The 24,092-nt window shown below is 48.1% G+C and overlaps 1 protein-coding gene across 4 annotated transcripts in view; it reads left to right on the plus strand.

The window, feature by feature from the left end:
* The window catches only part of CBFA2T2 (CBFA2/RUNX1 partner transcriptional co-repressor 2), a 74,944-nt gene that overhangs the window by 9,323 nt on the left and 41,529 nt on the right, over positions 1-24,092 (plus strand). Inside the window, exon 1 of one of the 4 annotated variants that reach the window (XM_068912768.1) lies at positions 18,048-18,364. The exons of the other annotated variants lie outside the window; for them this stretch is intronic. The gene's annotated coding sequence lies outside the window, so the exon portion shown is untranslated. Of the gene's footprint in view, positions 1-18,047; positions 18,365-24,092 lie in introns of those variants that run through there. 4 annotated transcript variants of the gene reach the window in all.

The following is a 24,092-nucleotide window of genomic DNA, read 5'->3' on the forward strand; positions in this document are numbered from 1 at the left end:
GCTGTTTGCTTCCTTGTTTGCATTACAGATGCTAATGGATCACCTTCTCATGGTGCGTAATGGTACAGGTTGGACATTACGTTGTGCTAAGAAACTCCATCATCTCCAGGAAAGTTCTTTCAGATGTATATTCCCACTCTTAGACCTTCACAGATCAGGAAGCACTGAAAAACCTTCTAGCCTAACCTGAGATCACTTGTCTCAGCTTAAACACCCACCTCTTGTTTGAACCTGGACACATGCTTGAGGGTTTATCAATGCTTTTGACATGGCCAAATGTTTGCACAAGCTGATGCATCCAGGTTTCTAGCTTAAAAAAAAAAACAAACAAAAACAAAAGCAAAAAAACAAAAAACCTAGCTACACCTAAGATGATCTTGGCTGAAGAATATATCTGTGGGTCATCCTTCTCCCATTGCAATGTGAATGTAGTAGTCTTCTAGTGACTATTGGATATACAGAGACCTCCACTGGCACTGTCACAATTTCTTGTTGCTCCATCTTCCAGCCTTTGTATGTATTTCTCACTTCCTTCTCCCTCCCCCTTCGCACCTGGAAGTTGCATTACCCTTGATAGCCTCCTGCCTGAGGTTTAACCCTTCATTTGTCACACGGACCAGTGCTGACTGCCTGTGCACAGCCAGGCTCCTGGCAGCTCAGCCAAGGCTGGTTTCCCACGTGCAGCTCCCTGCCTGGAGCCTGTTTCACATTTCCAGCCAGCCTGGTACAGAGGACTGTAATGCATGCCGGAGCTCCAGGTACGTACGCGTGCCTTACGTCGTCTCGGTCAGAGCGGTGCAGCTATGCTGTTTGCTGTGCCAGGAGCAGATCCACGTGCCACTTGGCTGTACCGCAAGGCCAGTGACCACGATCTGAGGTCCGGCGACGTGGCCCCAGGTAGCCCTGCTGCATGTCCTTCAGCACGGCCTGCAGCGCAGAGCCGACCCCTTCCCAGCACCGAATCTTGTGCTCAGAGAGAGAACGAGTGGAGATCCTGAAGACAGATTCTGGAAAAAAAGTATGACCAATCTGCAGCAACTATGGAGCAAACTGATTCAGTGGACCTGGGAGAGTGTCCCTGGGACCTTCGCAGAGATGAAGCAGTTCAAGGCTGTAGGCAGGAGAAGCGCAGAGGCAGGCACACATCCTTACCCTGGTCTCTGTTCTCGTCCAAGTTCACTATTGCTGTGCGGGAAAGCAGGGCTGTGCGCTGGAGGGAGGGATTTCTTACTTTTTGGCAAGTATAATTGCAGTTAAGGAAAGTACCGTCTTCAGTTATGTCCAGCATTGGATAGAGGTGGAAAATGTGCATTTCTACACTTTGCCTTCCTTTTCTCTGTTCTCCACTTCTCCAGTCAAGCTACCCCTCACCTATATTTGTGTACACAGAAAGGAAGGGCAAGAATTTAGAGACTCAGGCAATGGCTTGTTCAAAGAGATTTTAAATCTAACTTCAAGGTAACAGGGATCACAAGTCAGCTTCATGCAAAACTGAATTTTTAGTGAATTCTTTGCATCCAGTTACCGCTATTCATTTATACTTTTGCTGCAAGAGGTCTGAGCCTAGATTACAGTTCTTAGTCCGTAAGAGTTGTCAGATTTCTGTGATCTGCCTGCTTGGCCTATTCTATAGAGGATACCCTGGTCAGTGCTTTTTTTTTTCCAGAGGATGAAATTTTCTGCAGAAGTATGGTCAGTTCTCTGTATCTAAGTATGTCTAGCACCTAGAAATTAATTTGATGGAGATTTCAGCAGGAAGATTCTCAGACTGCAACAGATATTGCTTTTTTGGAAAGCTCACGGTGCTCTGGTAGGTAGTTGGTAGTCCGTTGCTCTAGATTTTAACAATATTACATTCTAGATGTATACAAATTTTCCATATAGCAGGAAACTCAGTTCTCATCACTTGGCAGAACAACCTTTGCAAGCCTCCCTCTGTGTCTTGCTAGTCGTTGTCATTTAAGGATGTGCTGTCTTGGCACCAGTGTACAATAATTGTTTCTGTATAGGTTAATGCCTTATTATTTTTTTTCCTCCCATTTGGGTACTTTCAGTACGTTTGTGTTTGAAGCAGCTTAGTCTGGCTAAAAGAGAGAGGAGATCCAATGGTGGAAACAAACCCTGCGAGAGTTTAATCTCGTGTCTTTCCCCACCAGCCCCTTTCCAAGCCCAAGATGCATTCAAACACTTCAAAATATTTATTTTACAACGGTTTGTACAGTGCTGTGGTCATGATGTGCTGCGTCCTGCTCTTTAGTTTGCTCTTTCAGGTTCTGAGCTGCCAAAATGAGAAACAGAGGCTTTTTGGGGTGGTGGTGGTGGGGGGGGGGGGAGTGAAATGTGGCCTAATAGTGAAACTGAAAAGAAGCTGGGAGGATGCTGTGCCCAGGGGCAGGCGGGGAGGGAAACGGGCAGCTGTTTTGCCTTGCACTGTATTTACCCCATGGTACTCCTTAAAGATTTTAACAGGCACTTGATTTGTCCTTTATGTTCTTGAATATACTTGTCTCATGGAATAAACTTTTCTTTTTTTTTTCCTGTATAGCATTGGTTTTAGCAAAGGTATTTTCAAAGAGAGAAAAAAGCCCTTCTTTATGTGCGACTGGGTGCAGCACTATTAGAACATGCGAACTGGTTGGCAGGTGACTTTTACATGGTTCTTGACTTGCCTGTTAGCAGTTTTGTTTAAATGCTAAGCCTTAAGTCACTGCAGCTACCATGTTCAGCAGGTTTTATTTCCCATTTAATAGTTACAGCAGCTTCCCTTGAGCCTTGTACCTCTGATTAAGAAAGCCGAGTTATATATAAAGTGATTAGAATAAAATGTGTTGTATTTTTATGGTAAAATATACTTTTAAAATGAGGCTTGTAGACTCTGTCACTACTCCTAAATATTGTTTACAACCTCCCTTCCTGTCCTTGACCCTCTGCCAGCGTTGAGGGCCGCCTGGGCTGGGGGTGCGGGCGGTTGAGCAGCCATCAGAGGCCACAACCCACGCAGAAATCCTCGCCTTCAGCTTCGTGGATACCACGCGAGGGGCCGTGGACCACGGTCACGCCTGCGTTTGCTGCTGTAGCATCTAAATGGTTCTGTCCCAGAGCTGTCTTGTCCTCAGTTTGTCTGAAAAATCTTCCCTCGCAAACTACTAAGAGTTACTCGTATCGGTGAATTTCCCTTGCCCGCGTCCGTGGGTCGGGTGAGCTGCGGCGGTGGGCTCCCCAGAATCAGCCCGCCCTTCGCTGCTCGGGCTGGAGAAGGACCTCTGCGTCTCCTTGCGCGCGTGCCGCCCCCGTGCCCGTCCGCGCGGCTCGCTCGCCGCCCGCGCAGCGCTGGCCCGCAGCTCTGCCACCCCCCCGGTAAAAGCCGGCGGCTCTCTCGGGAACGTTTCCTCTTGCTCCGCCGCCCGTGAGGAAGGCGTTTCGGCAGCCGCCGCCTGGCAGCGGCTTCGAGTTGCGTCCGTGGCGGGGCGGGCAGCTTCCCAAGAGCGGCGACAGCCCGTTTCTGCCCCGGAGGAAGCTTCTGTCGTGAGTGACTGTGCCAGATTTTTTGCAGCAAGTTTCTTTTTCGTCTTCGTGACGATTCGCTTCTCTGTGCAGGATTGCTACAGCTGCTGCTGGTTTTCCCTGTCCGAAGAGCAGGGTGAGCCTCTCCCTCCAGACTGGTCCAGAGAAGAGCAGAAACGGGTGGAGAGAAAAGCGGTGGGGATAACCAGGGCAGGGATAACCAGGGTGAGGACGATGAAGAACCACAGACCTGCCTCCATACACGGAGCATGCCAGAGGTTTAAATCTGCCACCAGTGCTGTTTTCCAAGCGGCCGCGCTTCCCGGAGCGGCTGTGCCGTGAACGGCCGGGCACCTCTTTGCACCTGTTTTATAGCATAGAAAGAAAATATTCAGGGCATCCAAATAGTTTATACGCCAACAAACATATTCTGGCACTGGGAGCATGAGTTTCCATCTCATTAAGCTGTTGGCAAAGCTTTGGTAATTCCAGTCACTGATACAGCGCAGGATTTATCCGTCAACACAACCAGTCCTGTCGGCTCAGAGCATCACTGTTTTTTCTCAGCAGTTGTGTATTTATAATTGAGGGTAAAAGAGAGCGTTGAAATGTCGCTTCATTGGATTCTTCGCTGTTGTTAGAACAAGATCTCGCAAGGTCTTGAAACAAATGTTGGAGGGTTTCTGTACAGTGAGTACCAAGTAGTTTTCTACACCCAAGCTGTAGAGAGGAATTGTTTTCAAATCTAGTGGGGTTTTTAAACACGAAACCTGGCACTGATTCTAAATTTTATAGAGGCTAGAAAGCTTAGCTGATGAATGGCAGAATATAGTCCCTCACTTGTAGGTCGCTAGATCACCTGCAGCCCAGGTTGGCTTTGACAGCGTTACTGCTGTCTCAGAGCTGTGTGTTGGCCCACATGAAATCAGTTGCTGGTTCTGGTGCGTTTCCTCACAGACGGGTTGTCCATATCACAGCTGATCCCCTTTTTTGGCATGCAGGAGGATATGCCAGGAATTAAAGGGTCTTTGGAGAGTGTGGTGTCCTCTGGCTCCTCAGAACGAATCCGTGTAGGCGAGGGATGAAGCAGTTTGATGAAGGGGGGGCGTACTGATGTCAGTGGGCACGGGAAATTTGCTTTCAGTGCTGCTACAGATTTTACAGGGTCCTGCATGCAAGAAAGAGAAGTCTGCTCTCCTTGCCTTGTATTACATTATGCAGCTTGAGATAGGCATATACAAAATTCATTTTAGGGGTCTGCTGTCCAGTCCCAGAGAGAAAGGAATGTTTTAGTAGGGCTTTCATAAATTTTTTTATGCTTTATCAAAGGTTCTATTGTTTCATCATTAAAACAGAATTATCCCGCAGGGATTAGCCATTCTGCATGGGTCAAGAACACGGCAACGCTCCATTTTTGCAGTAAACTTCTGACTGCAGAAATATATTGTAAAACAGCCGAGGTAAGGGGGACGCTTTAGTCTTCGAGGCACAGCAATACAGACTTTTGGAAATGTGACCCAAGAGGAATGCTTACAAACGTCAGTTCAATCAGATGTGACTCTTGAACACATGGAAGACTTTTAGTTGGGTTGTCTGCAAATGGCAGCTCGAGCACTTCTTATCATTCAAACATCCTGTCTCCGAGACTCCTGGTGTTTAACAGTCTCTGTTGGTGATGTAAACCTTAGGGGGTGAATTTGGAGTTTTTTCCACATTCTAAAACAAGCAGTCAGGAAAACCTTTTAATTTGCATAAGAATCTTTTGTAGTTAACGCAAGTTGACCCCACAGGCTTTCTTGGAACTAATTCCCTAAATCTGGTGGATTTGTCTTTGCAAGATCTAATTTTCACCCTCTAATTCTCTCCTTTCTTCCAGAAATTTACATCTCGTGGATTCTGTTCATAAAACTATGACTCTGATTTAAGTTCAGCTCATCTAAAAATTACTGCTAAACGTAAGATAGCTTCTTTTACAGCTACTATGGGGAAAGATGCTCCAAACATTTGGACACTGTTTTCGCTGGGCAGAGAAAATTTCACAGTAGTAGTGAGTGGTTTTGTGTGTTGTTTGCAAGTGCACTTTCTCTACTCTCAGTTGCATATTCTTGCATTCCTAATATAAATATCCTCATTATTTAATTAGGTCTTGCAGGACAATAGTGGGAAGAAATGCTGAAGCAGCACTGTTAATGGGGTAGACGTATTGCGTTGTTGTTTAGTTGCAACAAGACGACTATGACGAAGCTGTTCTTAAACTCTTTGACTAGAATTTCACTCAGACTGCAGTGTTAACTTGAAGCAAGCTGAAATGGCTGATAAAAAAAAAGCCTGAGAAAATCATTTTAGTACTTTTCTTGCTTTTCTCACAATAACATGCCCCAGAGATATGCATTTGCCATCTTCTTTCTCTAGATCTGTAAAGGAGTAAAATCCAAAGTGCTCAGCGCTTCACTATCAGTTAGAGGATCAAGTGCAGTGTGAGTAGCTAACAGGACACATAGCCCGTCTTCCCCTGCCCACATCATCCCTAGCAAAGCGAGCTCCTGCGAGCAGCCTGTATGCTTGCTGCACCGCGGTGCACTCTGCGAGCCGCCGTGCCTGGCTGTTCTGGAAGTGCTACAGCGTCCAGGGCCTCAGCTCCAAGTAATCCCGTCTCTATTTCGATAGGTAGAAATCCCAATGAAGTACTTGTGTTGGCTGCATCTGAGGAAGTATGACCTGTGAAGAGAGTATTTCTGGTATGAAGATCAGGATCTATTTAGGCCGTAGACAAAAAGCCCCATCACGCTGTCCACGTGGACGTCCATGGGAAGCCATTGCTGACCTTGGACAGCCAAGTGAGACACGCTGCCGTTAGCAAGCGGAGTTCCCAAAACAGGCTGCAGCACGCGTGCTCCTCTAAGCCTCTGAAGTGGCCTGGGGTCCTACGTGGCAATCCAGAGCTGCCAGACCACCGCAGCGAGCTGTGCAACCAAAAGCAACTATCTGCTATCTGAGGCAAAATGCCCTTTCCCAGCCCTTCTCGTACAGCCACCAGGGCATCTGGGAGCAGCTGCCATCCCTACCAGCGAGTCAAAAAAGGTGGCATAGGGGTTTTTGGGGGGGATCTGTCAGTCAAAAGCTAACCCCATGCAAATGATTTTTGCTGAGCTTTAAAATCTCTCTACAAAGTTCCGGATTACCTGGGCTTGAAACAACCAGGTTATTAACCACTAAAGCAGCATTTCTAATCAAAATATTGATAGGGCCTTAAGTAGGTCAGGACTGCCAGGAGCTGCTGTAACTCTAATCTGCTTTTAAAACACAGGGCATGACTGTGAAAGGCCAGGTGTTTGCCTTTAACTGCAGCTGCTCCATCTGTAGAAACAGGTGGAGACATTCAGGATAGTCAGCAAAACACAGCTGGTAAGAGTTAAGAAAAGACATATAATGTGCTATTTCACCTGGGTAGAAAGGACCCCAAAGCAAAATTGCCTGCAATAAACACAACTTCACCTTAGCAATGGTATTGGCTCGGGGTAGGATTAATGAAATGAACAGGAAGTATATGTGTGCCAGAGCTATTTTTTTTTCCCCCCTTGGTAGCAGTATGGCCAAATCAAATCAACTCTTTCAAGAATGCTGCCTTTTAGCTGTGTAAGCCAACTTTGTAGAAGATTCACTGAGGAGCATCTCATTTTACAAATCATCTTGGGCTCCAGGTTTTTGTTTTTTATTTTTTTTTAATTCAGAGGGGGTTTTTTATTCCTTTCCCTGATACATATTTTTTAATTATATACAGTGTAGAAAACCAAGATTTTGACAGCTGTTGAACTTCCAAGTTTATTAACTTGAGGTTTGGATTGAAGCAAATTTTTGGCCTCTTCCCCGTATGACTGTTAATTAACTTGAACCTACAGACTTTTGACTACTACTTCTAGCTTTTGGCCTGGTTGTCTGAATATGTAACTCTGGTGAGTGGCAAGACCTCTGGCTTCTTTGATGTACTACTCTAATTAAACGCTTCTTTAAGCTGAGTGAAGGTTCTTCTCTTTGGACTATCTTAAGGATTTTTTTGTGCCTGAGTTGGTGGGAATAGGTAGAAACAGGCAGAGTTCAGAGCCTGGTGCTAAGGTGTTCTATGTGCGCATAACCAAGGCTCTTGCTGAATGCTTGCTTTGATAAAGTCTGACCTTCCTGAGCCCTATATTTGCACTGCTGTAGGAAACTTGCTAGGAGAAGACCTGAGCATGAGCGGGTCACCCTTTCCCCTTTGGAGAAATAATAAAAGAGCTGATGGCTCTGAGATTGTAGCCTGAATGTAAAATACTCAGTGCTGTGGTGGTGGTGGGTCTCCTCTCTGTGCTTGAGATGGTAAAATAAGTCCTGAGAACTTTGTGTAGTTTTCTCCTCTCTCTTTAACCCAATTTTGGGTTAAACAACACCCAGCTGAGTTGGGTTTGGGTTTAGCAACAATTTTGTTGTTAGTGCTGCTGGGTTGCTGTGAAAAGTGTCAAGGTGCCAAGGGAGGGAGTAGATAAGAGGAGGGAGGTAGAGAGAGAAGCTCTTCCAAATTGGGTAGGTCAGCCTTGATTTGTGCTGGGGGTAGCTATGGCCAAAAGTCTTGGGTAAAGATATGCTAGTGTTAGAAGGGAGCTGATGCTTCCCATGCTTCTGGACCTTCTCTTCAGCTGTGTTGGCCTTCAGCTTTTGCATGGGAAATCTTGAAAGCTTTTAAGGGTGCACAGATTTTGTGTTTTATCAGCCTGTTTGTCTTCAGCTGTTTCTCTTGGTCGATGCTAGTTTTTTTTTTTTTTTGGCTTGATTTCCCCCCCCCCCCCCTTCTACCTGTTGTGGTTATTTTTGAATAGGAGCATTTGTTTCAAAAAGCTGGTGAAGAAACTGCAGATTAAAGCATTTTTCTGTTGGAAAACGTCCATTTGTGAAGGCAAAAACTTTCCCTGGGACTGATATATGCCCAGGAAATCAGAAGCCACCCTAGGTGCTCTATAATTGTTTTTACTAAACTGTACAACATGGTCTAAATAAATATTTCCTGATTTGAGCGTGATTCTTTGGCACCCTGGCGAAGCTCTGGCTGCTTGACCTTTGGCTGTGCTGGCGTGTCCTTGTTTTGTGTAAAATTTTCTGACAGAGTGTTGGATTTTTTTATTTGCTTTTTAATATCTGTCTGGAACAGGGAGATTTGAAGGTTTCACAGGACGGAGCTGCTCGTGCCCAGGCCTGCTGCTTGCTAAGGGAGGTAAACGATAGTCCTGGCTGTGGGTTTATCATCCGAAGTTTTGCTCTGAAAACGCGGCCATATGAGGGCTTTTCTGCCTGGGGAAGTTGCTGCAAAATTAGGTAGGGTGCGAATTTGCAGTGTACCAGCTGGTGCACGCTAACGCCACGTGCGGAGACTTCCCGGGTGTTGGATTGCCTCTGTGCAGAGCAGCTTTCTGCACTTGGGTTTCACGGAGGCTTCGAGGTGGCCTTGCTGCCAAAAACCCGGTCTGCAGCTAGTCTTTCTCGCTGTTGTCAGTGCAATGCTGTCGAAGATCGTTCGAGGGTTAAAATGAGCCATCGTTGAGGTATGAACCCGGATGACTTCTGGGTCACTGTGTTGAGTCGCGAGGGACAGGGTGCGGGCAGGCCCGGGTGGCCGGGGGTAAGAGGGAGGCCGGGCCGCTTTCTTTGCTGGCAGCGCTCGCGTACTGCAGCGGGCGGTGTTTATGCAAGTCCAGCTGCGCTTTCACAATCACCCGAACCTCTCCACGGCGGCCAGGAGGAGGAGGAGGCGGCGGCAGCCTTCCTCCTTCCCCTGTCCGGTTGCGGCCGTTTGTGACGGCGCGTGGGGTTACGTGGGGGACGTGCGGCGGGATGGGAGGTCGGAGGAGAGGAGCGGCCGGGGCCGAGGGGCCGCTCGGGCGGCTGCCGACCCTCCTGGGAGCGGGGTGAGCGATGGAAACTGCAACGGGTTTGGAGAGGAGGAGAGGAAGAGCTCCGCTTCGCCTTCAGTTGGGATCTCGGCATTAAAATCCTTTGAGATGAATGTCATGGGGTGTCACTTCAGCAGAGTTGGTTTTCGTGCCTGAAAGCAGGTTTTCATACTCCTAAAATTCTTCCATTTCTTTTAAGTGTGATTTTCCTCCCTACTAAAAACCTATTTTTCCAAACGTGCTGTCTTGCTGTGTGAATTATTCCTTTCCTTCTGGCCTTCTTTTTTTTTTTTTTAATAGCGTTATCTTTTAGTCTGGGTGTTTTAAATGGCTAAAACTCGTTGCTGTTTAGCATACCACTCTGCAAACTGTCACGTGGGAAGCCGTTCTCACCAACCGATCGCATAGTACAGGAATGCTGGCATTTTTCTCTGGAAACTTGTAAACATGAACTTCCTGTTGACACGAACTGTAAATCTGCAAATAGACTTTGCTTCTGACGAAAGATCAAGGTAATAATTTCAGGTCCTTGTTGGCTGCGTCTTGTCCTCCTCGAGCTACGTGCAAACTCCCCAAAGGTGGTGGAAAGGCTGGGGAAGGGGATCTCCTGGAAAACAATTGATTTCTCTGGAAATCAGATCAGTTTTATTTGGGGGGGGGGAGAGGGGGGGAGTCTCTCTGTAGACACCAAATTTGGATGCAATCATACTCTCAGCCAGTTGGAGAATCTCAAAACCCTACTGACTCCAAAATGATGGTTCATTGCTCATCTTCTTTTTTTGTTTTTTTCGCCTGCCTCTCCTACCGCAAAGCTAATCTTCAGTTAGAGGGAGTTAAATCTATCCTGTATCCAGACTAACAGTCTTGGATAACAAACTAGCCAAATTCCAACGAGTATTAGAAGATGTTTGCACCGACGCGTCACTTCATCGTGCTTTTATTTATAACCTTCAGATGAGATCTGGTGGGAAGCGTGCGCCATGTGAGTTGTCGAGGGCCTGCAGTTTTCACCCTCTGCGCGCTGAAAAGCAGAGTGCGCGGTGGCGGCGGCGGCGAGGACGCCGCGGCTGAGGGAGCCCCGGCGGGGCCGGGCTCCGGTGCCGCAGCCCGAGCCGCGGCGGCCGCGCTCGTCTGGTTGCAGCGCGGCGGTGTCTCAGCGCAGCCGCTCGCTGCTCCTCTTCGCACCGGCGCAGCTTGAACTCGCAGATAGCAAGCCATATGTTTCGCCTGCCTTCGCCCCGTGCCAAGACAAACGTGCCAGCAGCTTGTTGGGGGAAGAGGCGGCAGCGTACAGCGAATATCCGAGCGTTTCCCCGCTGCTTGCTTTCTGGGAGGTCGATGAGGGCTTTCTTTCTGGGCCGCTGTAGGTCGCGGAGGCAGGTGACGGGGCTCGGGCGCGTGGCAGAGGCAACAGGCTGCAACGGGCACAAGCGTGCAGGTTTTCGGACTGGCTGCTGGAGCTGTTAGCGTTAGCAGCAAGATGAGGGATGTTGAGGGTGGAAGGGGTAAGGGCAAGGGAGGGACTGGGAGATGGTAGAAGCAGAGGGTGGAAAAGTGAAGCAGAGGTAAGGTGGAGAAGGAGACTTAAGAGCACGGCAGTGGAAAAGGAAAAAGGATACAGAAAGGAAGGCATGCTTACAGGAGCCCAAAATGCAGGATGGAAGGAATGGAAATTAGGAGCAAGGGGCAGGAAAGGGAAGAAGGAAGAATAAATGAGCTGGATGGAGGCTCAACTCTCTTAATGAGCTTCACGTTAATTAATATTTTCTCATGTGGCAGCACCAGGGTGGGGATGAAATCCAGCCCTTCTGTGTTTGACCTCTGCTCTACCCCCTCTCTCTGTCTCTCTCTCTCCTCACCATTCTGGTTTTTCCTTGGCTTCCTGCCCTAAGTGAAACCACAACCTTTCCGACTTCTCCGGGCAGAATGAAAGGCACATGGCAGTGGTGTAAGAGGAGCCTCTCGCCGTCTTCTGTGCTTGGGTGGGCGTGCTGGTTCTTTCGTAAACTAATAGCTCCCAGCAGTGCTACTAAATCAGACTTCGTGGAGCCAAGAGCGGAGAGCTTGGAATGCTGTTCCAGGCGCAGAGGGCGGGAGGGGGGCTTTTTTTTTTTCCTCTCCTTCCCCCCCCCCCCCCCCAAACCCACCATTTGTTATGGAGCTGATAGTCCAAAGGGCCAGCTGACAGCAGAAGAGGGAGCTGGCAAGGATGGGCTTTGCAAAGAAAAATGTTCGCGTTTCTGTTAAATGGTGACTTCCCTTATTTATTCATTAAAAAGCATGTTTTTGCTGTTTGGTGAGTTGGGAAGAGAGAGAGAGAGAGAGAGAGAGCTCTCTTCAGTGCCAAACCTGCAAAACCAACAAAACTTTGGCAGCAACTGGGATTCTGTTGGATAACCCCACTTGAAATCCTTAACTGGTGGTTTTCCTGGGTAAAAAGAACCAAAGAGAACTGTGCATTCCCCTACTTTGCAGCCTCTTAAAGGGAGGCTGTGGTTTGGGTCAGAAATTTGGATTCTGAAATGGGGGTTACCAAGTTGGTGACAATTAATCACTTGAGGAAATAAAACGCCTTTGGTGTCAATCCAATACCAGCACATTTGTAGGCAATGAAACGTGGAAGTACCACCTCATCTGAAGGGCTGGGCAACTAGCGGAGTCATAGGAGTGTGCACGCAATAAAAAATAGCAGCGTATTTGTGAGTAAAGCTTGTGAAGTGTTCACAGATGCAGCTATCCCCAGAGACTACAGGGAAGAGAAACTCATGGTGAAGGGGGAAAAAACGCTTCTATTAAAGTAGCCCAAGATAAAGGAGTAAAAGTGGCAATCAGGGAAGAGTCCCAGCCTGAAGGAGCAAAGTTAACAGTGGAGGGAGGTAGCTGGGGCTAATGACCCACGCTGTGGGGAAGGGGCTCAGTATCTGTTGCACTCATTTATTTTTAATTGTAAATACTACCCTTTCAGGGGTGAGAGCAAAAGCACCAGTTGTTGTGCTGACACGGTTGGCTTTGATGGGCTTTCATGTATATTGCTGCTTCCCCTCTGAGCTTACATGGAGTGGGGTTGGAGGGGGTGACCCAGAGCCCAGGCAGTGACTGGGAAGGACTCGAAAGGTGCCCATGGGGTGCTTGCTGCCAGGGGACCTGACACATGGACTTTCACAGCCCTGAATCTCACCTGCGAAAGGGAGGATTTCTGCATGCAACGCTCTTCTGCACCATAAAAGCACACCAAAGGGTGAAGACCTTCTAAGTACAGGGCCTAAAATGTCAGAGATCTTCTAGGAAGGGAACTGTGGCTCTTCTGGAGCGGCAGCACAGTGACTGAGTTGTCTGTGCCACAGAGAGTTTGAGCCACTTACCTTCCAAAGTGTATAAATGTTCCTGGTCTTCCCATGGGGACGCTAGGCAATTAAAGATGAGGATTACAGAAATGACAGTTGGAGGGGCATAGATGTATGTATTTTAACAAGTCTCTGTAGTCAAATGAAGTCTGTATTGATCTAGTACCTTTTGACCTTGCTGTTTGGAAAATATTGTCAAGCTGCAGAGCTGTTGAACTAGACTTAATCCTCTGCAGGCTGGATTTTACTCCCTTCAAATAGGATTACTCATTTTTTCCATATTTCTGTGTTTGGTTTAAATACCTGTGACTGCTACAGAGGCTTGGGTCTCTAATCGGAGCAAGAGTGTTAGATTTAGGAATCGGTCCCTTTTTTTTGGAAAGGGCATCAGCTCTTGGGTGTTTTTTTTTTTTTCTTAATGTATGTGGTCACATAGCAGTAATGAGGTAGCCTTTCCTTAAGTCTCCCACCCAACTCTTATGTCCTTGGCTATAAGTTTCGGTAGCTTCTTCAGGTTGTGCTTAGTTCACTGACCCTTTGCTCCTACCCTTTTTTCCTCAATGACTGATCATGATGGTTCTTGGTGTAAACTTTGCCTTTCCAGTAAAATCCAACTTCTGAAGCGTTTCCCCCTCACCCTGGTGATACTGAAATGGGTATAAAAGCTAAACACTACTCATGTTCACCGCGCTGATGGAGTCAATATGATTAGATTTACTTGACAAATTAAGCTTGTTAACATAATCTGCCATGTGCTAGTTTAAATAATGGATGTATTGAAAAGAGGATGGTTTGTTAAATGTGATAAATTTGCGAGGAGTGGAGAGGTCTAAGCTCCGTTGAGCACTCCCAAAGGGGGGAGGGATGCATGCTGGTGTCTGCCCAACTTGAATGGGAGTTTGCAGCTCCCCCCAGGCACCGCAAGGCAGCGAGCCGCTCCTGTGACTCCACAAGCATCCCTTCAAAGAGAGCAGCCCTTCTTGGCTCCAGCGACTCTTAAGTAAGGCATAAAGAAGGCAATAAAATGTTTGACTTTGCTGCCAAACCTGAGCCTAGAACAGGAGGAGGAGGGAGGAGGATTCCAGTCGGTTTCCATCAGATTCCATTTAGCATGAATTTACAGTTTCCATTTAGCCTGATGAATTACTTTGGCTGCCTTGGTGCATTTGGATTTATTTTCTGTGCGATGGAAAGTGGTCAGTTTAAAATGGCAAAGGCTCTCCAGGGTTGCCATGAATAAATGCGAAGCTTCTTTCCAAGGTAAGAGCACAGCAGACAGAGAACAAAGCCGTGGTGCATCATGAAATGTGGAGGGAGTTCAATAGAAGTCGCAACAAGTTCAGCTCTTTTGTGCTTGCTGTGGAAAGGGGCTGTGATAGGCATAAAAATTCCTCTGGAAACTGGAAAAATTCTTCAGATTTCCTTGCTTTCCTCAGAAACCACACTTAGCAGCAGGTATCAATAGCTTTCAGTGTTCAAACTTTTGTTTTCATAGTTCTTTCCATGGAACGTTCCCATGAGAAGAAAGTCGAAGCAGATTAACGCCGAGTCAGGGAAAGCAATTTTCCTAGCTGCTGCCTGCAGTATTAGTTCTTTCCATTGTGGTGTCCATATGTAGTGTTAACGTCTGGGTTACGGAATACGTTTTAACGGATACTTCTGGAGCAGGCCAGCCCACTGGTAAAGTAGAGATGCTACTTCCCGTCAGTCGGTTACATGGCTTAGCATCTTTATTCGTGTGTTGCTTCTGTTTCCCCCTGTTTTGCTTGCAAAGGAGCAGCTCCCAGCTTTGCTGAGCGGGGAAACGGCGTTCAGGATGCTTCCCCAGGGCCCGCGTGCAGCAGTCGGAGCTGCCCGAACCCTCCACCGTGAGCGCGAGACCGGCCCTGTGGGTTGGCGGCAGCGTGCTGACCTGCAGCTCCGCAGACCTGGCCCTGGTTTCCGCTCGCTCGGGGACAAGCTTAGGGATGGGTCGTGAAGTCCGGCATATTCCTGCCCCCCCCCCCCCCCAAGCCAGAAGTGAGGATGTCTTTTCTGAGGATGGTGAGGTTTTGTTAGAAGTTGGCCTCTGGCATCCTGCATTCACTGCAAAGAGCTTGTAGATTTTCATAATGGTTTATAAAGTCAAATTATTGTAACTATGAACAGCCACTAAAATATGTGGAGAGGCCCGAGTTGTTGACGTTTGAAATGCTTCAGAGTGTGAGAATAGGGAAAAGATTTATGTGGTCTTGGGGCGACAAATGATATTTACAGCACAGATACTGCCACTTCCAAAGATGTTTTATATGTGGGGGCAGCTTTAGTTTATGTAAAGCAAATTGTTTACAAGCCTTAAGTTAAAATATGATTAAAAAAGAAAGGGGGGGGGTTGTATGTGCAGGGAGTGATAGTTGCCTATTTTAAGAAAAATGCCCAACCCCCGGGGTGGTCACACGTACCTACCTTGTAAGAAGGCTCTCTGACGACTTTGAACCTGAAGACCTGGTGGTTCCCACACTGCATCTCTTGAGCTTCTTTTGGTCAGCATGCAGCGGCATCCTTCCCTCTTGGGCTGAGACCTGGAGGCAGTCTTTTGAATTTGCTGGCTGGTTTCAGACTGGTTTGATGATGTTGGGACGGGGTGGGGGGGTTGGAGGGGCATAGTAGTCTCTGATGTTAAATGCCTACTAGCGCCCTAAGTGTAGGGTCTCTTCTGCCTGCCTGGTAGTGTCTCCACTGAGGGCAAAGCTGCAACATGAGTTTACTCATCATAAGATATCTGAGAATCCACATGAGAGCGACACCGGCCAGGGGAGGGCTTCTGTTGGGGACCTCACAGTGCGAGGCACCAGGGAATCGAACCATGAGACGCAAGTCCATAGGAAAATAACTTGTTTAATTCTGCTACTTGTGGAGCTGCCTGTTTTTGTCTCGTCTCACTGTCTGTATAATTTAGAGATGATTTTTCCATCTCTGCTTATGAAATATTGAGAGCTGCAGTGTTTTGCGCAACCTTCATCAAGTGTCCAAAGTTCTGGTGAACTGAACTATCTGAAGTGTAAGGCTGTATTTACACGCCTTGCAAACGCATCCGGGCTCTGCAAGAGGACTTCAATGTGGAAAGAAATAGATCCAAGGAGGTCCCACCAGAACTGCCAGGAGCATGTACGTGTTCCCAACACATTTTGCTTCCAGATCGTCATTTCAGAGAGTGTCTAAGACTTCAGTGCTGTAATATTTGGTCATTATTCACTTTTTTTTTTTCTTCAACTGAAGCATTTGAAACTGCTGCTAGCTGGGGTTTGGAGGCGGGTGAGCAACCTTAAATCGGTGCCCCCTCTGCTGGCAGCTGGGCTGACGTGGGGCTGGAGGAGCTGAGCTTAAAATAGCTTAAGTTCTCGTGCCTAAAAGTATTCCCCCCACTTATCACTTAGCAGCATGGCTGTGTTGGGAGGCCTGTCCTCTGCAGTGGGGGGCAGAGGGGCACATCAGGCACCTTCCTGAACCTCCCCATTTCTTCCTGCATCTCAGAAAATGCAGCTGTGCACCAAACCCCTGGCGCTGAGAAGAGACTTGCGGTGTTTCATCCGGATTGTGGTCGCTGGGAAGGTGGCGGGGAGCAGCCTCAAGCCATTAGGTTTCTCTCCTGCTTGGGTACTTCCGCCACGCCTGCCCTCCCGGGTCGCCTGGGCCCCTGGCAGAGTGCTTCCTTTAAAAGTCTGCCTTCTCTCTTTGTATCCTTTTCCCCTCCCAAAGGGAAGTAGAGCTACCTTAAATTAACGCAGGAGTGAGATGCGGAGAGTGCGGAGGTGAGGGGTTAAGTGAGATGCTCCGGCGGCCGTACTTTCAGGAGGCTCAGGGACGTGGCCTGTCCTTAGCCCGAACCTAAGGAAGTATTGGAAACTTAGAAACAAGGCATGTCTGGCTGATCCTGAGCGCCTGACTATCCAGCCGCGTTTGTACCAAAGAGCTTTGGGAATTGAGATCGTAGGATTTCTGAGCTTTTGAAAAATCCGTGTCCCTCGGCCTGGGCAACGGCGAGCTTTTAGTGTGTTGCTGCCCTGGCAAGATTGCTAGGGCTCTGGTTTCCAAAAGAGTTGTTGGAGAGAGAGCTAGCGTTGCCTGCAAGGGTTTAAAAAGGACTGAATCGAGACCTTAACCCGCGCAGCTCGCAGGAAGCGGGATCGGTGTGGTGGATCCCTCTTGAGATCTTCAAATATGCTCGCTTCCCTGGGGTGTTGCCTTGCGAAGTCTGCAGAGCAGAACGCTTCGTGCAAGCAAAATACAAACATCGCCTCTCCTCCTCAGCTGCCTTTTGTGGGCGCTCGGAGGGAGGATAGCAGTGTTTGAGCAATAACTGGAGGGGTAGTTATGTCTTCTCCAGCGCAGTATCGCACCGCGGCAAGGACTCTCCCTTTTGTATGCGGAGTGCTGTGTAAGTCAGTGTTTTCTCAGCACCCGGTTCGCTGCGATTAGTGCTAGACTGATGGGATTAGCAGGGCCCCCCAGTTGATATCTGCTGTTCACGGTGCCTGTTGGTACGTGGCCAGTTGAAGTTAAGAGTAGGTTTTTTACGTGGTGGAACTACCGGGGGGGGGGGGGGGCTCAAATTCGTTACATCCAGTGGCTTTTCTTTTGTGAGACTACTCGGTTACTGCTGTAAAATCCCTCATGTAGTTTACTCCATGTATAAAACATTTAGGATTTACATTTTCCTCTGACACTTCCTCTTCTATCTGAGTAATGTGTTACACATTTAATTGCTCTTCCTTTGAATTTTCCAGTCCTCATTTGGTACCCTCGCAACATCAGTATCTTGTTATCTTGTTGTTCCTTCTAATTGTTAACACATGCCCGCTTTTCAGTGTCGCAAACGGGGCGACTGGGGTTTGAAGGGCAGTTTACAGGAAAGGTTTGCGCGCGTTGGGAAACCTTCAGAAAATTGATTTGCTGGTTTGCCCAGCAGCTCATCCGAAGGCGGCTTTCGGAATCGAGCGCTAAGATGAAGGCTCCTCTCGGCCGTGCAGGCTGCCCGGCCGAGAGCTTGGCGACGGGCGCGGGCAGGGGCTGGAGGGGCGCGAAGGCAGCAGAAGGCGCTTCGGAAGGGCTCAGCCCGGCGGCGCCTCGTTCGCCGCGGGCTGCCGTCGGTAGTTGCGCCGCGGTTATCGCTGGTCTTGTCGGCCATAAACAAATTACGCGTATTTAACAAGTTAATGTCAGGCGGGCTGCGAGTGGCTGGTAGGTGTGTGCTTGGTGACATCAGCTGGCGCGGCGCCCGGAGCGGCGGCGGGCGCGGGAGGGAGGGAGCGAGCGAGCGCCGAGGGTGTGTGCCTCGAGCTGGGTATTCTGGCAAGGTCCAGAGCTGGTCTGTTTGGCAGGACCTTCCCATCTGGGATCCATCTGTGTTTCCCTGGAATCGGACAGGCGGCTCTAGGCAGTGAGGAATCGCAGATGTGAGGGACCTGACACATGTCCAGCTAATGAAAGGAGAAGGAAGGCTGGTCTCGGGCTGCGCTCGAAGATTAAGAGCAGAGAGGGAAGAGCCTTTTTATTTATATTTCAAAGAAACGAGGTGTATTCAACAGCAGCTGGATTGTTGTAACTGTGCTGTTTAGGGTAAGCAGTATATGTATCTATTTTTAAATGAGGCTGTTTAAAAATGCTAATGTGCAGCTTATCTGGGGGGGGGGATGGTTTTGTTTTGGGGTTTGTTAAGCTGGCTTGCTGCAGAGATTTTTTTTTTTCCAGAGTGGCGTGGTTTTTTTTTTTTCCCCCCCCCGGCGAGCGGCTGAACCTTGAGGCCAGGTAGCAGGAGAGGAGGGTGGGCGCGCGGCTGACAAACGCAGCCCTGGGCCGTCCAGCCTTCCTCAGCGCGACTGCAGTGGCTCTGCTGTCTGAAAACTTCAATAGAGGAGCCGACTGGATGCGTGGATTATGCAGCTGAAAAAATACTAAACTCTCTGTGAGGAGAGCTGCATTAGAGCTCTCGCTCCTCTTCATGTTGCTATGCAATGGTTTGGTGTAAAATTTCTTTTTTTTTCCCTCCCCCTTCCTGAGCGAAAGGCTGGGACTCGGCATTTTCAAGGGAAACGGAAAACCAGGAAGGTTTTGTGTACGTGTGTGTGTGTTTGGGGTTTTTTTTTGTTGTTTTTTGTTTTTGAAATGTTTATTTTTTCCACTGTGACTAGCCTTGTGCTCGTTTGTGCATGCTCATTTTGAAGGCATGGGAAAATCTGCAGAGACCGATTTCTTCCACCGGCTCCCAAATTTCCTCAATTTTCTGGGCATGGCTGTGTGTTCGGTGTTTCTCTGCATTGTGTCGGAGAATGCTCCCTTGTTGTCTTTGCGCTCCTCAAGCAGCAACTGATGCTACCGGCATTTAAATCCCTCGGATCAGTTCTGTGATACCGGCTCGCACCTCCCTGCTGTAAGGTTTTCGCTCTAGGGCTGTAGGCTGCCGCATCTCAGACTCTGCGCGACTCTGTTGTAATCTCCTGGTCCCGCATACATGTCTTTAAACCTACTTCCCCCACTTCCTTTTATTTTTTTTTATTTTTATGTTTTTTGAAAGGTTCAGCAGTTGAAAATGCTCCTCCAGTCCTCCAGAGCAGCCTGTACTAAAGATCACGTTTGCTGAGCTGCTACCACTGGGACTGAATGGGTGTGTGTACTCCACCAAAAAATTACTGCCCCCCCCCCGCAGCGCTAAACTCCTGTGCGACTGTACTTGCAATCCATTTTGTGTACCGGTGAGCTACTGCCTAGCAGCAGGATATACACCAAAATCAGCCCTCGAAGTTTGGAGACCTAAAACGTGTCTGACCCAAAGAAAGCAGTATTTGTTAGGTTGTCTGGTAAATCTCTTGGCCAGGGCAGGAGGATTGCCTTTTGTACGCTTTGCTGTTGCTTTGTCCAGGCTAGTTTTAAGTGTGCCAAATGACAGGGCTTCCCGAGGGAGAGCGTTGTGCAGCCTGGTGAAGCTCCCTGGCAGGAACTCGTTTCTGCTGCATGGACTGCGCCTCCCAGGCTTTGTCCAGTTCTTGCGCTTTATTTGCTGTCTCTAAGGTTTTCCTTCTCTTGGAGTTTGCAAGTCTTTGGTTGTCTGGTTTGTGCATGTGTTCTTTTATATATATATATATATATTTATATATATATATAAAAAACTGCATCTGCTTCCACAGTCCTACCCAACAGTTCTTATGTGCCCCCTGATATCTTCTCAAGAGGAAGTAGCTAGGAGAGCATACTGGATAATGCTATGTGAATTCAAAGTCTCAAAGTACACTAGTGGTCAAGAAGAATGTTTTTTTTTAAAAAAAAAAAAAAAAACAAAAAACAGCAAAGCTATATGGGGTGTGACAGTATTTGAAAGCGAAGACCTGTGTTCTACTTGAAGCCATGGGCATGCAAGCAGCTCCTGCTGCAGTTATCTTGAAGACTTACAGGGTTTGTCAACTTAGCGTAGCGTATTTAGGAATCTGATCTTGTGGTCTCTGTGGCTCTGATTAAGGAAATGGAAGTTTTACCTGTATCAGGACTGCACAATTTGGCTGTTTTTAAAAAAAAAAAAAAAAAAAAAAAACACTAATGTGCCCATTTCACGTTCAAGTTCTGCAGAAAACTTTTCCTTCTCAGATTCTATAGAGCAAAAATAAAGGAAAGTATTTGGGATGTTTGAAGAACAAAATGCTTAGGTGAGAAAGAGGTAGCTGTATTTTGGGGGTGCGGGTGACTTGGGACTCTATGGCCAGTCATAATAATTTTTTAGAAATGGGATAGTGTATTTAGGGTAAGACATTTTTTTCCAAATTAACCTCTGGAGGACTCGATTTTCACCCTAGAAGTATTGAGAAGGTGTTTCTTCTGGTTTGGGGGAGTACCAAGACCTCATCTAAATGCCTGTGGGTCTCCCCACTCTGCGTGTTCCCCAGGTTTTCCTATCCCAGTTATAGAAGTGAAAAAATAATGCAAAACTAGGAGATTCCAGTAAGAAATAAGGTTAAAAGGATGAAGCAAAGGTAATTTGAGCAAATAATGACCACAGGAAAGTGCAATAAGCCATGTAAAGGATTTGAAGGGACTAAGAAGGGAGAGGAACTGCTAAAGGCAAAGAGAGTAAGTTGCTATTTTGAGAAGGATAGACAAGGAAAGCGTCTCTACAAAAGAGTAGAAACTCCATTTCACACTGAAAGGGACACCAGTCCTGTCAAGTTTGGTTCTGCTCTGCCTGATGGGCATAGTGTGATGGCCCTTCATCAGTCCCACGATCTTGCTCTGTTTGCGAGCTGCGTGTGCTGATTTCTGTAAAGGCTTGTCCGAGCCCTCTGAAGCTGAAATCTAATGGAGCCTTTCTTCATTGAACCTTGAGTCAGCATCTTGTTTTTGTGTTTTGCTCCTTTTGGTTTTACAGAACCAGTATCTCCAAGAGAGATGGGGTTGACTTCTTAATGCTGTCTCCATAGGAGGATCGAGTGCAGGTCCCAGATTATTTTACTGTTGCTCCCAGGCACCAGGCTTTGTCACGTGTCGCTCACGGTGGATTTTGGTTTGCAGAGCTCATGACTGGGGACAGTACGCAAGAGGGAAAGAACATGGTTTGACTTCATAATCCAGGCTGAGTTTTAAAGGCAACTGGTTCTTCAGTCCCCCGATTGACCTGTAAACAGGATAACCACAGCGTTTTGTGGGAGGCAGTGCTCCCTTTTACAAGCACGCGCTGGGACTGGGTGAGCCGGATGGCCTTTTGTCTTTTCCAGCTATGATACTTAGGGTTTGGTCAAAACTCAGCTTTGCTTGGTATGCATGTGCAGTCTTTATAACGTAGCTAGATAGCTGAATAAAATCATTTGAGGACGTGTGCCGATGTAACAGGTTTAAGGCTGTGCTGACTGGTGTCTTAAATCTGAGCTGTAGGTAGTCATAATCTGTTGTCCGTTGGGTTTTTTCCCCTGGTAAAAGAGCTGACTTATCTGTACCTGTTCTGGGTTAGATTGTAAGCTTGCCTTAAACGTAGCATCTAGTTAATATTTACATATCGCATTGGTTTTCAGAAGCTGGGTATGAAATGTGTTTCAACAGAAATTCCACCGTGGTCCCTGGGGGCAGCATCATTATAGTTTTCAGAGAGCCTATTTAAACTTTTTTTTTTTAAACTGTGGCGACTGTCTTAATTCGTGCAACATTCAGGGGAACGGCTCCTGATGGGAATTGGAAAAACCCTTGTTTGGAGTAAGAGCAGAAGCTGGGAAGTACTGAAGAGGGATGATGAGCTTGTAGTTAAGTACAGAGCTGAGAGACTTGGGTTCTTTTCTTGGGTCTGCAAGCAATTTTCTGCCAGACCTTGGCCTTAAGCGCTGCTGGGTATGTCGGTTGCTCATGTAGAAAAGGACAATAGCAATTTCAGAGGTTTCAAAGCATTTTAAAGTGCAATTATCATTGCTTTCATTGGGTTTGTATGGTGGTGTTTTTATAAACATAGCTTAAGCTTTTAGAATAACACGTATTGAGTGTCCTTGGTGCGTTCCCAGGCGTGGGACTCCTCCCTTTCGTGTCAGGGGCAGGACTGGTGTGGCTGAGGGAGGGAGAACAGGTCGCAGTTGGCCGGAAGACCTCTCTGAAGAAGTGGCCTGTCATGGATCCGCTGTCGCTCTCCAGTCCTGCGGAGGCAACTAAGCCAAGAACCAGTTTTCCTGACGTCTCGGCCACAGCCGGGCCCTGGGACGTATCGTAGCCATCCCTTTCCAGGGTGACCCCCCTCCCCAACCTCCGGGGGGGGGGAAGCATTGATGACTGCCTATCATTTAAATCCAAATGAGGGGGGGAGGAGGGAGGTGCAGGGCAAATGCTGCAGCTTTGAAAGAACTCGAACCTGTTGCTCTGCTGCAAGCTGTGAGTGTTTAAAGGCCCGGGCTGGCGGGGGGAGCGGGGCGCTGCGCGGGGACCAGCTGTGCCCCGCGCGGTTGGCGCGTGCCGCCGCCGCTCCTCGCGCCAGGTGCAGCTATTGTTCTCGCCGGCCTCCATTCAGGCGGCCTCGTCTGTTACTCTGCTCTCTCTAGCTCATTGTTTCTCGAGGAAATTAGCATTAAAAACCCATCCGAACCCCCCCCGCCATGTCCCTCAACTGCAGGTGACTGTTATTGGCCCCAGCTGCCACCCTTGTGCTTGATTACTTCCATATGGGGTTGTGGCAAGAAGTAGGATCCACTTATTGATTTTTATTTTTATTTTTATTTTTTCCTCCCCCTGCCCGCACCAGCGCGCACGCTTCAGTGCTCGCGGAGAACAATACCCTGAAATCTATTAGGCCCCCAGTAGGCTCCACGTCGCCGTCAGTGTTACGACTGTGATGAACGTTTTACAGGCGAAGCTAATTACACTCTCGCCCTGCGTCCTTCCTTTCTTCGCCCCCCCCCCCCCAACCCCCTCGATGCAAAATAACCGAAGCACCGTCAGTAGTAAATTCAATCTTTGCCGCGTCCCGAGAGGGGGTTTCTTGCTAGCAAGAAAAAGTCGGTTGGTGCTTAGACGGTTTCTACTGGAAAACAGGGAAAAATGGGTCTCTTGCATATTGTTATACTGCACCTATTAAACAGATGAGCAGATCACAGCCTGGGTCTGAATAGAAAAGGGAGGGGGAAAAAGAAGAACAAACTGGTTGTTAATTTTATAACTTTAGTCAGTTTTTGAAAGGAGCTGGAAGGAAACTGCATGCAAATGGAGGTCACACGGCTCTAGGAACACTAATTTTCTCCTAGCTCAGCTGGAGAGTAGCAGGTTGTTTGTAACCCAAACCCCCTAAATCTCTTAGGGGTTTCTTGCTAGCAGAGTGGCTGGAGGAGCCCTGCGTTTGGCTCCGACTCCAGGCTGAATGTGCTTCGGTTAATAATAGACGAGAGGGAGGGATTTGCTTCGTAGCAGTGGCTCCTGCTGCCCTACCTAGGGTTGGAAATGAGTCTGTTCTCGTGGAAATGTAGAGCATCTCCAGCCAGGAATAAAGGTGGATCTCCTCCAGGGACAAGGGGACTAGCCCACGCGGACCTGACCCACTTGTGCGACGCAGCAGAGCAGACGTGAGCCATTTGTCCTCCCGGGTAGCACTGGCTCCGCAGGCTTCGCACAGTTGAGTTGGAGGCATCAAGGGTCACGTTCCCGGTGCAGGTGCCACCGCTGCAGTTCTGGCCGTGATGACATACATGGCAAAGTCTCTCCAGAGTCTGGAGGGAGGTTCGAGTATCCGCTTCTCCAGAGAAACATGAGGTCTCTGGTATGGCACGGTGTTTGGGCTTCCCAAGGGGATGTCCTCACGTGGCAGCATTGTAGCTCACGGGAGCTCTGCCAGCCGCAT

This window comes from Struthio camelus, chromosome 18, assembly GCF_040807025.1.
Source record: "Struthio camelus isolate bStrCam1 chromosome 18, bStrCam1.hap1, whole genome shotgun sequence".
In the NCBI taxonomy this organism is placed as follows: Eukaryota; Metazoa; Chordata; class Aves; order Struthioniformes; family Struthionidae; genus Struthio; species Struthio camelus.